The 13,142-nt window shown below is 44.3% G+C and overlaps 1 long non-coding RNA gene across 2 annotated transcripts; it reads right to left on the minus strand.

Moving 5' to 3' along the window:
- Window positions 1-2,260: 2,260 nt before the first annotated feature.
- Window positions 2,261-5,001, minus strand: LOC135015115 (uncharacterized). Of its 2 annotated transcripts, none has more exons than XR_010213474.1 (4): window positions 4,917-5,001; window positions 4,169-4,208; window positions 3,069-3,106; window positions 2,261-2,660 (listed from the first exon to the last, which is right to left on the minus strand). It is a non-coding gene; the product is annotated as an uncharacterized LOC135015115 (long non-coding RNA). The 2 variants fall into 2 exon arrangements; XR_010213468.1 differs by lacking the exon at window positions 4,917-5,001 and adding an exon at window positions 4,514-4,719.
- Window positions 5,002-13,142: the final 8,141 nt, after the last annotated feature.

Consider the following 13,142-nt stretch of genomic DNA (forward strand, 5'->3'; position numbering starts at 1 on the left):
GTGAAATACACTTAAGGTGGCTGGCAAAAACGCAGAAGTGCACCTGCTTGTGGGTATGTGACTTGCAGTTGCAGGTACTAAAATCCTAGGGCAAGCTGCAGGGCCGGCTCCAGGCCTACTAGCGCTCTAAGCAACAAAATTTTGAAGCCCCCCCCCCCAATGCTCGCACCAAAAATATGCATGCTCCTGGGAAAGTGTGCATGGCCTCTACAGTGCCAGATACACATATGCCCCCAGTACAAGGCACATGAGGGAGACATTCTTCAAAGGAAAAAAAGTAATAGAACAGACATGCACTTAAACTGGTTCAGTGGAAATTTGAGAAAAAATGACTTCACAGAAATGGTAGTGGGTAAGTGGATTAGTCTACCATAAGAGTTGGTAGAGGCGAAGTCAGTAGAGCTATTTAAACAAGATTGAGATAGACATAAGTATATCAATACAAGATGTTCTTATCTGCCATCAAATTCTATCAGGTAAATTTACCAAGGTGGGAGTTTTTTTTAGAACTGGTGCTGTTGGTCACAGCAACCAATCAGATTCTACTTAACATTTAGCTTGCTGCTTCTAGAAGATAATGGAATCTGACTGGTTGCTATGGGCAACATGACCAGAGCTAAAAATACCTCCCATCTTAGTAAATGTAACCCTATGTTTCTACGTTACACTATTTGGGAAGGGGTAGGATACTTAGGTGTTTATTAGTGCAGACTGATTTTATATTTCTGGTTTTTTCGCATCTATCAGACTATAGGGGGTAATTCAGACCTGATCGATATGCTGCATTTTCTCACAGCCTGCGATCAGGTCTAAACTGTGCATGTGTATGCACCGAAATGCTCAGGCGCGACAGACCGCATCAATGGGGATCGGTGCATAGTGACGGGATGGTGCAAAAAAAGTGATCGCATGGGCAATCGTAAGGTGACTGACAGGAAAAGGGCATTTGTAGGTGGCAACTGACCATTTTCAGGGAGTGTCTGGAAAAATGCAGGCATGGCCAAGCATTGGAAGGAAGGGTGTCTGACGTCAGTTCCGGTCCGGGCCAGCTGAAGTGATCGCATTGGCTCAGTAAGTCCTGGGCTGCGCAGAGACTGCACAAAATCAGTTTGAGCAGCTCTGCTACACATGCAATCGCACGCTTGCACAGCTAAAATACACTCCTCCAATAGGCAGCGACTATCTGATCGCAGGGCTGCAAAAAACGCTGCCCAGCGATCAAGTCTGAATTAGGCCCATAAGCTTGTTGAGTACTTCTTATATGAACTCTCTGACCATTTACTGTAATGTATATTAATTGCCTACTGCATTTTTTAGCATATTTTGTATGCACAATAAAGCCATGCATCCTACCATATTCCTAATGCATCTGTGCCTTTTACTTTCTAGGGGGAGAGCAGAGTTGGCCAGTTTCTCATTTGCTGCCAACTTTTGATAGGTTACAAAATGCTATTATTTTTTTTGCCCAGTCCATTTTGTGCTTGCATTTGCATAAGGCCCTATATGTGTATGATTTTAAATTATACATTAAATACAGAATCTATTTATCTTATCTTGAACTTTGATATCTCGAATGCACTCAACTTTTCTTGTTTTAAAATGTGCATGGACATGCATGGACCAACTGTGACAGTGGAGATATTATTTGCAATATTATATTGTCAGTAGGGGCTAGGTACAATATGTCAATATTTATCATATTAAAATGAGAATGTTGACATGGCTATGTAGACAGTGAGGAAATGTCAACATACTATTGCCTATACAGGCTCCATCTTAGAAAAGCAAATATGTTAATATAGCTTTAAGTAAATGGATTATTCACAACACAAGAAATGATTTCTGACAGTAACCAAACAGATAATTTCATTAGTTTCATAGCGTTGGAATGTACTCCAATAAGTGTAGCCATGTGGCCTTCAGAAATAATGAGGATAGATAAGGAGGAGCTCACCAGGTGCAGAATGATGAACTCCCACTGCATAGCTCTCGCCATCTTAGAAGTAGCAATAAGATAAAGGATTTTTTGTATAATGAGCTTTTGTATACAATTAATTGTATGATTCATAAATGTTATTCTATGTATTGCACTGTATGAGTTTTCCTATAAAAGGGATGACCAAATGCCTATTAAACCCAGTAAATCTCTGACACACAAACAATTGCATTGTGTTCCCATTCACTCCAATTGATCAATTGTAAGACAATAACGTCAACCTGAAATCATTCAACTTGGTTTATTGAACTTAGAGATATGGATTTCACAGTTGGAGGTCCCACCGAGATCTCTTGGAAGGACTTTCTGGACGGAAAAGTGGACACATCTGCCTCACAACTCGGATCTCAGCAACACCCGGGTACGCAGAATTTTTTCTGGAGGTTGAGAATCTGATTTTGGGGTCAGATTGTCATTTCTGTCTGGTGTCCTTAAACACTGAGTACTGCTGACTTGGTGATTTCAGGTACCATAGAATATAGAAATATTTGTTTTTAATTGTGTACACATTTATGCTTTGATATGCTTTTATCATATAAGGGTTTTATTTTAGTCATTTTCTAAAATGCATCTTGTTACGCTCAAACCTAGTGCATTACCAGACCGATCTGTGCTTTGTATGCTTTGATATGCTGGAATTGTTGGGCTCATCTTTTGTTGAAACCTGCAATTACATGTCTTATGTTTATCCGAAGTGTAAAAATACTGTGTTTTATTCCTTGCAAAAGATAGGTAACAATCTACTGTTTTCAGTCTATTGGTTACATTGCTAAGTGATTCATTTATGTGCATGAGCAATTGGTTTTACTTTTGAACTTTCACTTGCATACTAAGCATAACATGAATTAAATCTTTTAACATATAGACTGCACATTTCCTTAAGTCAAATTGAATACAAAATTACTTTAATGATTCCTGCAAATACTTCTGTGTTTTGAATGCAACCTGTTTTGACTTGCCCACAAGCAGAACTTATGATACTTTTGTAACAATGAGTAATAGAAATGAGGAGATGGTAATTGTACTTTAGGCCAGTTAGTGCCTATAACTGTTTATAGAGATTTTATCTCACCTGATGATATACAAAGCCGCAACAGTGACCAGAGATAGCTGTCCCAAGAAATGTAACAGACATACCATTGATTAACAAGTTTGATAAAAAAAAAAAGCATTTTCACTTGTCATAGATTTGGCTAAAGATTTTGAGTTTGTTGGACAAGAGTTACAAATGATAAAGCGTAAGTCTTAAAGAATGTTTGCAGACTTCCTGGTAGCAAAGGAAGAAGGTATGTGTATGACTGTAAAGGAAGCTTGAAGTAATTATTTTAATAACACATATGAAGTTATTGAGAACCACCTTTCCCAAGCTAAAGAGTTACAGAGCCAAATTGCCAAAGCTCATGGTAAAGATAAATGGCTCTCTGAACGGTACTCATGGAAAATCTAGTGCCCTGGATTAAAGGTTTTGCAGAATTATTTTCCAGTATTTTGATGGTGATTACCTTCAGACTAGAGATAGGGTGAGCAGGAGTAGAAGTGCTTATTGGCCCTCATTCCGAGTCGTTCGCTCGGAAATAATCTTCGCATCGCAGCGTTTTTCTGCTTAGTACGCATGCGCAATGTTCGCACTGCGACTGCGTCAAGTAATTTTGCTATGAAGATAGTATTTTTACTCACGGCTTTTTCTTCGCTCCGGCGATCGTAGTGTGATTGACAGGAAATGGGTGTAACTGGGCGGAAACACGGCGTTTTATAGGCGTGTGGATAAAAACGCTACCGTTTCCGGAAAAAACGCGGGAGTGGCTGGAGAAACGGGGGAGTGTCTGGGCGAACGCTGGGTGTGTTTGTGACGTCAAACCAGGAACGACAAGCACTGAACTGATCGCAGATGCCGAGTAAGTCTGAAGCTACTCTGAAACTGCTAAGAAGTTTGTAATCGCAATATTGCGAATACATCGTTCGCAATTTTAAGAAGCTAAGATTCACTCCCAGTAGGCGGCGGCTTAGCGTGTGTAACTCTGCTAAAATCGCCTTGCGAGCGAACAACTCAGAATGAGGGCCCTTGTATTCTTGTGGATATCATATTGATGGTGATTACTGGAGGATATACATTGTTTATAGTTATCTATGTTGTGATAAAGTTGTAGTATGTCTGATAAGCAAAATACTCACACTTTATTGTTGTTCCAGAGACAAAGAAAAGAATCACACCCTGTGATGATGACAAAATTTGATCAATCACATGAACTTCAAATATCGATGTGTTACAAGGTGGAGTCACCACAAGATGGACAAGGTGTTTATGCTACTTGCAGCAATGTACTAGAAGGACTAAGCATGTTGGGATATGATGGAAACCATGGATGCAAGAATATTGTAAAGAGACTATGCAATGAAGAATTGTGGACAATCTGAATGACCAGAGATATTGGGATCATGGGCTCATATGGGGAATGGTTGTGCCCTATGCACGAGTACTGGAAATAGGTTATGTGTCCGGGCTTGTGTGTAAAGTACCTGTGGTGTAGTAAGCCGTGACCCTCAGGGACGTGCAGTCAGGGGAGGCAGGGGAGGCAGTGCCTCCCCTGTCATATACCAATATGATGATTACAATAATACAAAGAAGATATTTATAAAACAGATTCTGTGTATAACTAACTTCTTTGTATCATTGTAATCATTTTTGCTGTAAAAAATCCTAGCCATAACTGGATATGAGGCAGCGAGAGCACTGCCTCACACTGACAATTACAAACTGTATTAAGCAGGGGGCGGGGCCACGGGCGCTGTCAAGAAAAGCCCATTGAAAAAAACAAGGGGATGAGGCACCTCTATCGCTGCCTCAGTGACAGGGGCAGGGCTGTGATAGCAGCAGCTGCTGGGACGGATCCAGAGGGGGCGTGGCACACTGCTCTCTTACCCTCCGTGATTGGATGCCTGAAAAGGAGGCCTGGTTTTCAGTACTCATTGGCTTCCTCCCCGACCAGTCACTGGGCATCCGTCCCATACATCACTCCATCGGTGGGACACTGGGACTCGGCTGATGGCTCCCGCTGGTCCAGCTCCTTACACACCATTACGCTGCTTGTAACACCACATCCGCCCAGCGGTGCCCTTTGCTGCAGTATACGTCTGAGCTCTGTCAGGGATCAGCTGCCTTGAGCAGAAAGGAGTGCTGCTGGTGGCCCCCACTTGGCTGCAGGTTCATGGAACAGGTGAGCATGACTGCTGCAGCCCCCTTCCCCCCCTTTCCTTATCAGGACCAGCTCCATGCAGCTAAACAGTGCCGCGATTCGCGGGTGTTTAGGGGGCGGGGCCTAATGTTGAGAAGTGTCCGCTCCCAGAACAGACCTGTGCTGTGTAGTCAGGTAGTATTATTGTCTCTCCTGCTTACTCCCTCTCCCTAATCCCCCTCTCCCTAAAACTCCCTCATCTTGCTCCCCTCTCCCTCTCCCTGAAATTCACTCTCTCTTCCTGCCAGTGACTATCTCTCTCCCCCAGACACTGGGGGTCATTCAGACCTCGCTGTTGATGCAGCCCGCAGCGCAGTTTGCTGATGGAGGCAAACTGCACTGCACGGGCAGACACATTGCGGTTGCATCCCCGATGGATGCGGCCGCAGTGTTACTGACATTGGCAGCTATCGGGCATCGTCATTGCGGCTTTGGGGGGGCGGGCCTGATCGTTTTCGGGGCGGCTGCGAGACGTCACAGCCGCTCAAAAAACAAAAAAATGGTGGCAGACCGCCTGACGGCGCAGCCAGGGGTGAACCTTAGTTCCAATGCATCCGCAATCTTATTGCGGACACATCGGGAGGCGGCATAACACATGCTGGGTGGCCCTCAGCATGTGTGGAGATGGACGCAGATCTGACTGCGTATGCATTGATCTGCCGCCATCTCTGAATAAGGCCCACTGTCTCTCACACTCTCTCTGACACTTTCTCTCTCTCTTCCTGACACTCTCTCCCCGACACTATATCTCACTCCCTCTCTCTCCCTAACACTGTCTCTCCCTTTCTGACACTATCTTCCTCTCTCTCCCTGACACTGTCTCTCCCTCTCGCACACTATCTCTCGCCTGAGACTGTCTCTCCCTCTCTCTTCCCCGACACTACTGTATATCGCATATCCTCTCTCTCCCTGACACTGTGTCTCTCTCTTTCTTACACTGTCTTCCTCTCTCTCTCCCTGACACTGTCTCTCCCTCTCACACACTATCTCTCTCTGTCTCTCCCCGACACTCTCTCTCTGCCACTCTCTCCGCTCTCTCTGACACTCCCCCTCTCTCTCTCCCTGACACTGTCTCTCTCATTGATACTGTCTCTCTCCCTCTTTCCCTGACACTCTCTTTCTCTCTCCCTCCCGGACACTTTCTCTCACTCCCGCTCACTTCTCTCTCTCGCTCCTCCCCCTCTCTCTCTCTCTCTGACACCTTTTCTCTCTTTCGTTCTATTCCTGACCCACCCCTGTCTCTCTCTCCATTTCTTTCTTGCTTCTCTCTCTTACCCTGGCACCCTTTCTCACTCTTGCTCCTCTCTTTATCCCTGATACCCTCGCTCTCTCCCTGACACCCTCTTTGTCTCTCTCTCCCCTCACTTCCTTCTCTCCTAAGAGGAAGTGACAGCAGCAGTGGGTGGTGGATGTGTGTGTGCGGGGCCGAGGTGGCGGGGCCCAGAGATATCCACCTATTGGGCCCCAAGATTTCTGTTGCTGGCCCTGCCTCCAATCCTCTCTCTGCCCCTGTTCCTCTAGATGAGTGACTGCACTCTTATTGTCCTGTCTCTGACTCTATTACCCCACAGCCCCAGCCCCATTCAGTCTCTCCACCTGCCCCTGTCTCTGCCCCTTTCCATTTGTGACTGCTTTGTCGTTGTACTGTTTTTGACACCCTCTATTATCTCCCCCAGTCACCTCTCTCTGCCCGTATTCCTCTCCCTCTCATTGTTCTGTCTCTAACACGATAACCCAGCCGCACCCTCTCTTTCTGTCTTCCTTTCTTCGCTCATCGCATCATTGCCCCACCAACACTGGCCAGTGCCTCCCCAGCCATTGACCTCACCGCACGTCACTGGTGACCCTAGTTAGGAAAGTGAAAGAAAGATCAAAATAGTTGTGTTATGAATAAAAGACGGGAGTTGATAAATCTGATATCAGAGTTGCCTATACAGACTCTATCTTAGAAAGGCAAATGCTATAATATAGCTTTAAGTAAATGTATTATTGACAACTCAAGAAATTATTTCTGACAGTAACCAGATAGTTTCATTAGTTTTAAAGCGTTGGAGTGTACTCAGATAAGTGTAGCCGTGTGGCCTTCAGAAATAATGAGGATAGATGAGGAGGAGCTGACCAGGTGCAGAATGATGAACTCCCACCGCATAGCTCTCACGCATCTAATGGTGCCCATACACTTATGAGATTATCGGTACTAGCCTTCGATTTCGACCACATCTGTGAGAGAAATCGAAGGATTGTATGCACATTTTAGTACCTTGAGACGCGATGCGCGGGCACGCCGGTCGAATATTGCATCTCAAGATATTATGTGCTGCACTTAGTATTTCTCGCATCGCAGTGCGATCGCATGTGGTTTTAAGCCCACATGAGATATATCGCACTGCGATGTGCGATCAGCACCCGCCGGGAGCGGCCTGAGGCCGCTCCCACTCTGCGGTGACGTGCCCATCATGTGATTACCATGCGATCTATTGCATGATCGCATGGTAATCACTTTGGCAGTTCAGGGCCGGTGCGATGCCCCGCGATGTCGCGTCGTGGGGCATCACACAAGTGTATGGCCAGCATAAGAAGTAACAATAAGATAAGAGATTTTCTGTATAATGAGCTTTTGTATCCAATTAATTGTATGAGTCATAAATGATATTCTATGTATTGCACTGTATGAGTTTTCCTATAAAAGGGATGATCAAATGCCTATTAAACCCAGTGAATCTCTGACACACAAACGATTGCATTGTGTTCCCATTCACTCTATTTGATCAATTTTAAGACAATGACGTCAACCTGAAATCATTCAACTTGGTTTATTGAACTTAGAGATAAGGATCTCACACTATATTAGCATGTGGAAATATCCATGCTCACTAAGAGGTGACTTACCTTGTCCAGGTGGCTGCAGCTGTTCCACTGGCACTTCTGGGTCAGGGGTGGTTTTGCACCCATCACTTCTGAGTCAGGACCTCCGACCCCCCATCATTCCGGTATTTCTAAACTATACCTAACCCTAATCTCTAACCCTAACCCTCCCCCTTGGTGCCTATCCCTAATCTTCCCCTACCCGCAGCCTAACTCTAACCTCCCCACACAACCTAACCCTAATGTCGACATTCTGCAGTGTCAACATTTTACCTGTCAACATTCGGAGACTGTCGGTATGTTGCTTGTGGTAATTTTAACACTATAGACAATAACATTGTTATTGTTGATCTTTTGAATACATCTGCATTTTCATTTTTCTGGATGGCACTGCAAGTCTAATTGTGTTTTAAAATTTTTGTGTGCAGTCCAGCCCCTTCCCCTTTTCCTCTGTATTTGTGTATATATATTGTACACTTGAAGGCTGGATACTTTTATATAATGTGTCAGTATTAGGGATTTTAGGGACCCACCTAATGAGGTTGATATAGTAAGTGGTCATGCATTTTTGGCATACACGTGCTAAGAACCTTATTTATATTCCATGTTAAATTGTTTATCATAAAATAAGTTTATTATCATAATTGTTTTAACTATCAGTATTTTTAGTGTGTAGGAATAAATTTACTAAAGCTTCTTAAACAGAGAATTAGTGATGTTGCCCATAGCAACCAATCAGATGCTATAATTTATCCATTGCCATCTGATTGGTTGCTATGACTAACATCACCAATTCTCTGTTTAAGAAGCTTTAGTAAATTCACCCCTTAGAGTGTGCATCTACATTATCTTTTTTCTGCATGGCACTACAAGTCCCAGCATGATAACGCCTGTTATGTTTAAAATTAGGGTGTGCAGTCCAGCCCCTCCCCCTTTCATTCTGACAATGTTGACATTTTACATGTCAACATTCTGAGAATGTGGACATGTTTCCTGTCAATATTATGAATGTCACATTGCTGTTCTTGACCTTTTGATTACATTCTGTCAGTAGGGCAGCAGGATCAGCCAGGTCAGGCTAAACACATTTGAATTAAAACATGTTCATGTCTTAATTTCAGTTATTAACCATGAACATTACACGGCTGTATAGCAGAATCGTCAGGCATAGAGCATGCATAGGAAGTAAACTGTGGAGTCATGCGGCACTTTCATTCCATAAATGTCTCCATCTACATTGCTGATCGGGTGAGTGCTAACATCAACCACATGTAAAACTGCATTTACTGTAAATGTAAGATAAATGTACTTTTTTTTCTCTTTGCATACCTTAATGTATTAGGTCCATCTCCTTTTTAGACAGGAACGAACATCAATAAGTGAGTAACATCTAAAAAATTAAAGCAAAAAAACAAACAAATGGGAATAAAACTCAAACATAAACACCAAAAGAAAATATTTCTGTAACAAATAACAGCCACGAAATATAAGAAATTTTCTATATATAATAAATGTGTATATTAAATACCAGTAATTCCAAGCATGAGGAATATCTCCTTTAACATTGAATTAGTGTTTTTGGAAATGCTGGTCCAGTAATTTCTCCAATAACTTATCACACTGATTCTCTTTTTGTTCTTGCATATTGGCCCTCATTCCGAGTTGTTCGCTCGCAAGGCGAATGTAGCAGAGTTACACACGCTAAGCCGCCGCCTACTGGGAGTGAATCTTAGCTTCTTAAAATTGCGACCGACGTACGCGCAATATTGCGATTACAAACGAGTTAGCAGTTTCAGAGTAGCTCCAGACTTACTCTGCCTGTGCGATCATTTCAGTGCTTGTCGTTCCTGGTTGACGTCACAAACACACCCAGCGTTCGCCCAGGCACTCCCACCGTTTCTCCGGCCACTCCTGCGTTTTTTCCGGAAACGGTAGCGTTTTCAGCCACACGCCCCTGAAACGCCGTGTTTCCGCCCAGTAACACCCATTTCCTGTCAATCACATTACGATCGCCGGAGCGAAGAAAAAGCCGTGAGTAAAAATACTTTCATCATAGTAAAGTTACTTGGCGCAGTCGCAGTGCGAACATTGCGCATGCGTACTAAGCGGATTTTCACTGCGATGCGATGAAAAATACCGAGCGAACAACTCGGAATGAGGGCCATTGTTTGCAATTTCTTTATTTCTGTAATTTACTCTGCTTGCGTTCCAGAGACTTCAACAATACAGTCAGTTCAGGAATTAAAATGTATTATTCTCTGTAACAGCCACATGAATCTTTGTGCACATTACTGTGCTGAAATGGGAGCTGCTCACAGGTATCTCTCACTGGCTCAGCGCACATTCGATTGTGAGGCTGTCACGCGTGATAAGAGACAGGTGGGAGATTGAGGTTCAAGCTCACAGATGAGGCAGAGGCAGCTTATCCAATCTCAGTGATCTTCTCTGTATGTTTCACACAGTAACACAAGGATGGGGGAAGGCCCACATGAGTATAGCACATTTATCTTGTGAACTCAGTTCTAATAATGTCTGTATGTTCTTTTGCATATGCACTCTGGTGACCTACTGTAGGAGCAGGAAACAAATCATTGCCTTGACATCATTTAAAAAGTGAGACAACCCAGTGACAGCTGTTGAGAACCTTGGTAGATCATCTAAACAGCATGACCTTCAATAGTTGAAATAAGGCTGCAGTTGCCTGTCTAAGTTTACTCCTCATCTCTGTAAGGGTGCGTACACACTATGCAATATTGCATAAGATCCGGTTGATATCAGCCGGTTCATTGCGATACTGTATTGTGTGTATGCACGATAATGGATACAATGTGCGCTCCCGCTGGTCGTATCCAGCATCGCACGTCCGACCTGCGATATTGCTTGCGATGGCCATGCTGGCAAATGCAGCATGGCCTCGCTCGTCCCCCCCCGTCGTCGTAGCCGACATCGGCCAGTGTGTATGCACTTGCCGATGTCGGATCCCGTCACAGACGACATCGCATGGTTTGCGATGTCGCCCTAATGTGTACATAACTTAAGAAATATGCACTTATTATATAAGTAGTAGACATACTTACGCCTCCCCCCCCCCCAGCTCCCTCCCACATATTAACACTATTGATCATTTTTATTATATGGATTTATAGTAGATTACACAACATGTGGATAAAGCAGTGCTTTCCCTGCATATACGAGTATACTGGACCTGGCATACCCCAGGTGTAAGCTTCTCTCCACCCCTTCATTTACCAAAGCCTTGCCACGCCATGCCTCTTCTCTCTGTACTCCATGGTGTGGGAGCTTTGGTGGAGAAGGGGGTGCGGCCCTGATACCACAGCATATGCCAATCTCTGGACCGGCCAGCCATGATAATTCTATATAGGTGGAAACTGGAGACACAATGGCACTGATGCAGAGTTGACTGCAAGTCAGTTTTGTAGACGCGTGCAACTTTTGAACCTTTTTGCTCAGTGCATAAGAGCACACAGGTATGGATGATGCTGAAGGGACATAGGGGGTCATTCCGAGTTGTTCGCTCGTTGCCGATTTTCGCTATACTGCGATTAGTCGCTTACTGCGCATGCGCAAGGTTCGCAGAGCGCATGCGCTTAGTTATTTTACACAAAAGTTAGGTATTTTACTCACGGCATAACAAAGCTTTTTCATCGCTGTGCTGATCGGAGTGTGATTGACAGGAAGTGGGTGTTTCTGGGCGGAAACTGGCCGTTTTATGGGCGTATGTGGAAAAACGCAGGCGTTCGAGTTGTAAAACGCAGGAGTGGCTGGAGAAACGGGGGAGTGGTTGGGCAAACGCTGGGTGTGCTTGTGACGTCAAACGAGGAATGAAAAGGATTGAGCTGGTCGCAATGGCTGAGTAAGTCTGGAGCTACTCAGAAACTGCTAAGAAATTTCTATTCGCAATTCTGCTAATCTTTCGTTCGCACTTCTGCTAAGCTAAGATACACTCCCAGAGGGCGGCGGCTTAGTGTGTGCAATGCTGCTAAAAGCAGCTAGCGAGCGAACAACTCGGAATCACCCCCATAACTGGGTAATAACAGGGCAATACAACATAGGCAGTTAAGCAAGGGAGTGTTGATGGAGCTGCAGGGTTTTCATTGTTTTGCATATTTGCATATATGTGTTTTCAGATAAATCGCATGCACCAGGTATAACGCCGGTGCAAGTGCGAACTGATATTGAAGATAAGAAATTAAGTATATGGATAGGGGTGGTACAGTTGTATAGTAGCATATTGAATAGTTTGTCTCTGTGCAAACAATGGGCCTAATTCATACGTGATCGCTAGGATGCACCGCCTACAGGGGGAGGGGGAATTCACTGTGCAGGTGTGCGATTGCATGTGCAGGAGAGTTGCACAAATAGAAGTTTGTGCAGTCTCTGCACAGCCCAGGACTTACTCTTCCAGTTTGATGATCGGGGCCGGAGCGGACGTCAGAAACCCTCCCTTCAAACGCCTGGTCCTGTGTTTCTCAGTACACTCCTTAAAAATGGTCAGTTGCCACCCACAAACGGCCTCTTCCTGTCAGTCGACTTGCGATCGCTTTTCTCGCACCATCCCATCATCGCCCGCCGATCCCGTCGTTGCGGACCGACGCACCTGTGCATTGCAGTGCATACGCACGCGCAGTTCAGACCTGATTGCAGGCTGTACGAAAACGCAGCCTAGCGATCAGGTCTGAATTGGGCCCAATTCCATGGAAGAACTAAACAGGGGTGCCAGCAAAGAGTCATTGCAGATCCATTTGATGGAACACACAATATAAAATAGAATAAATATTTACCTCCGCCATTCTGAGCTTCTCAAAATGAAACATGTACACAAATTGTTCCTACTGGGGAATTGGTCATGTCTGCAGTAGAAATGACCTAACTGTAACCAAGATGCCTACAACTGCAATGTGAGATGTGGAAGTCTAAGTGTGCAAACTTATCTGTATGTTCAACTGTAAATCAGATCCTTGTACAGAGCCAGAAACCGACAGGCTCTTACTACATTGGAAACTAGCAATGGTGATGTGTTCTAATAT

This window comes from Pseudophryne corroboree, chromosome 2 (genome assembly GCF_028390025.1).
Source record: "Pseudophryne corroboree isolate aPseCor3 chromosome 2, aPseCor3.hap2, whole genome shotgun sequence".
Taxonomy (NCBI): Eukaryota; Metazoa; Chordata; class Amphibia; order Anura; family Myobatrachidae; genus Pseudophryne; species Pseudophryne corroboree.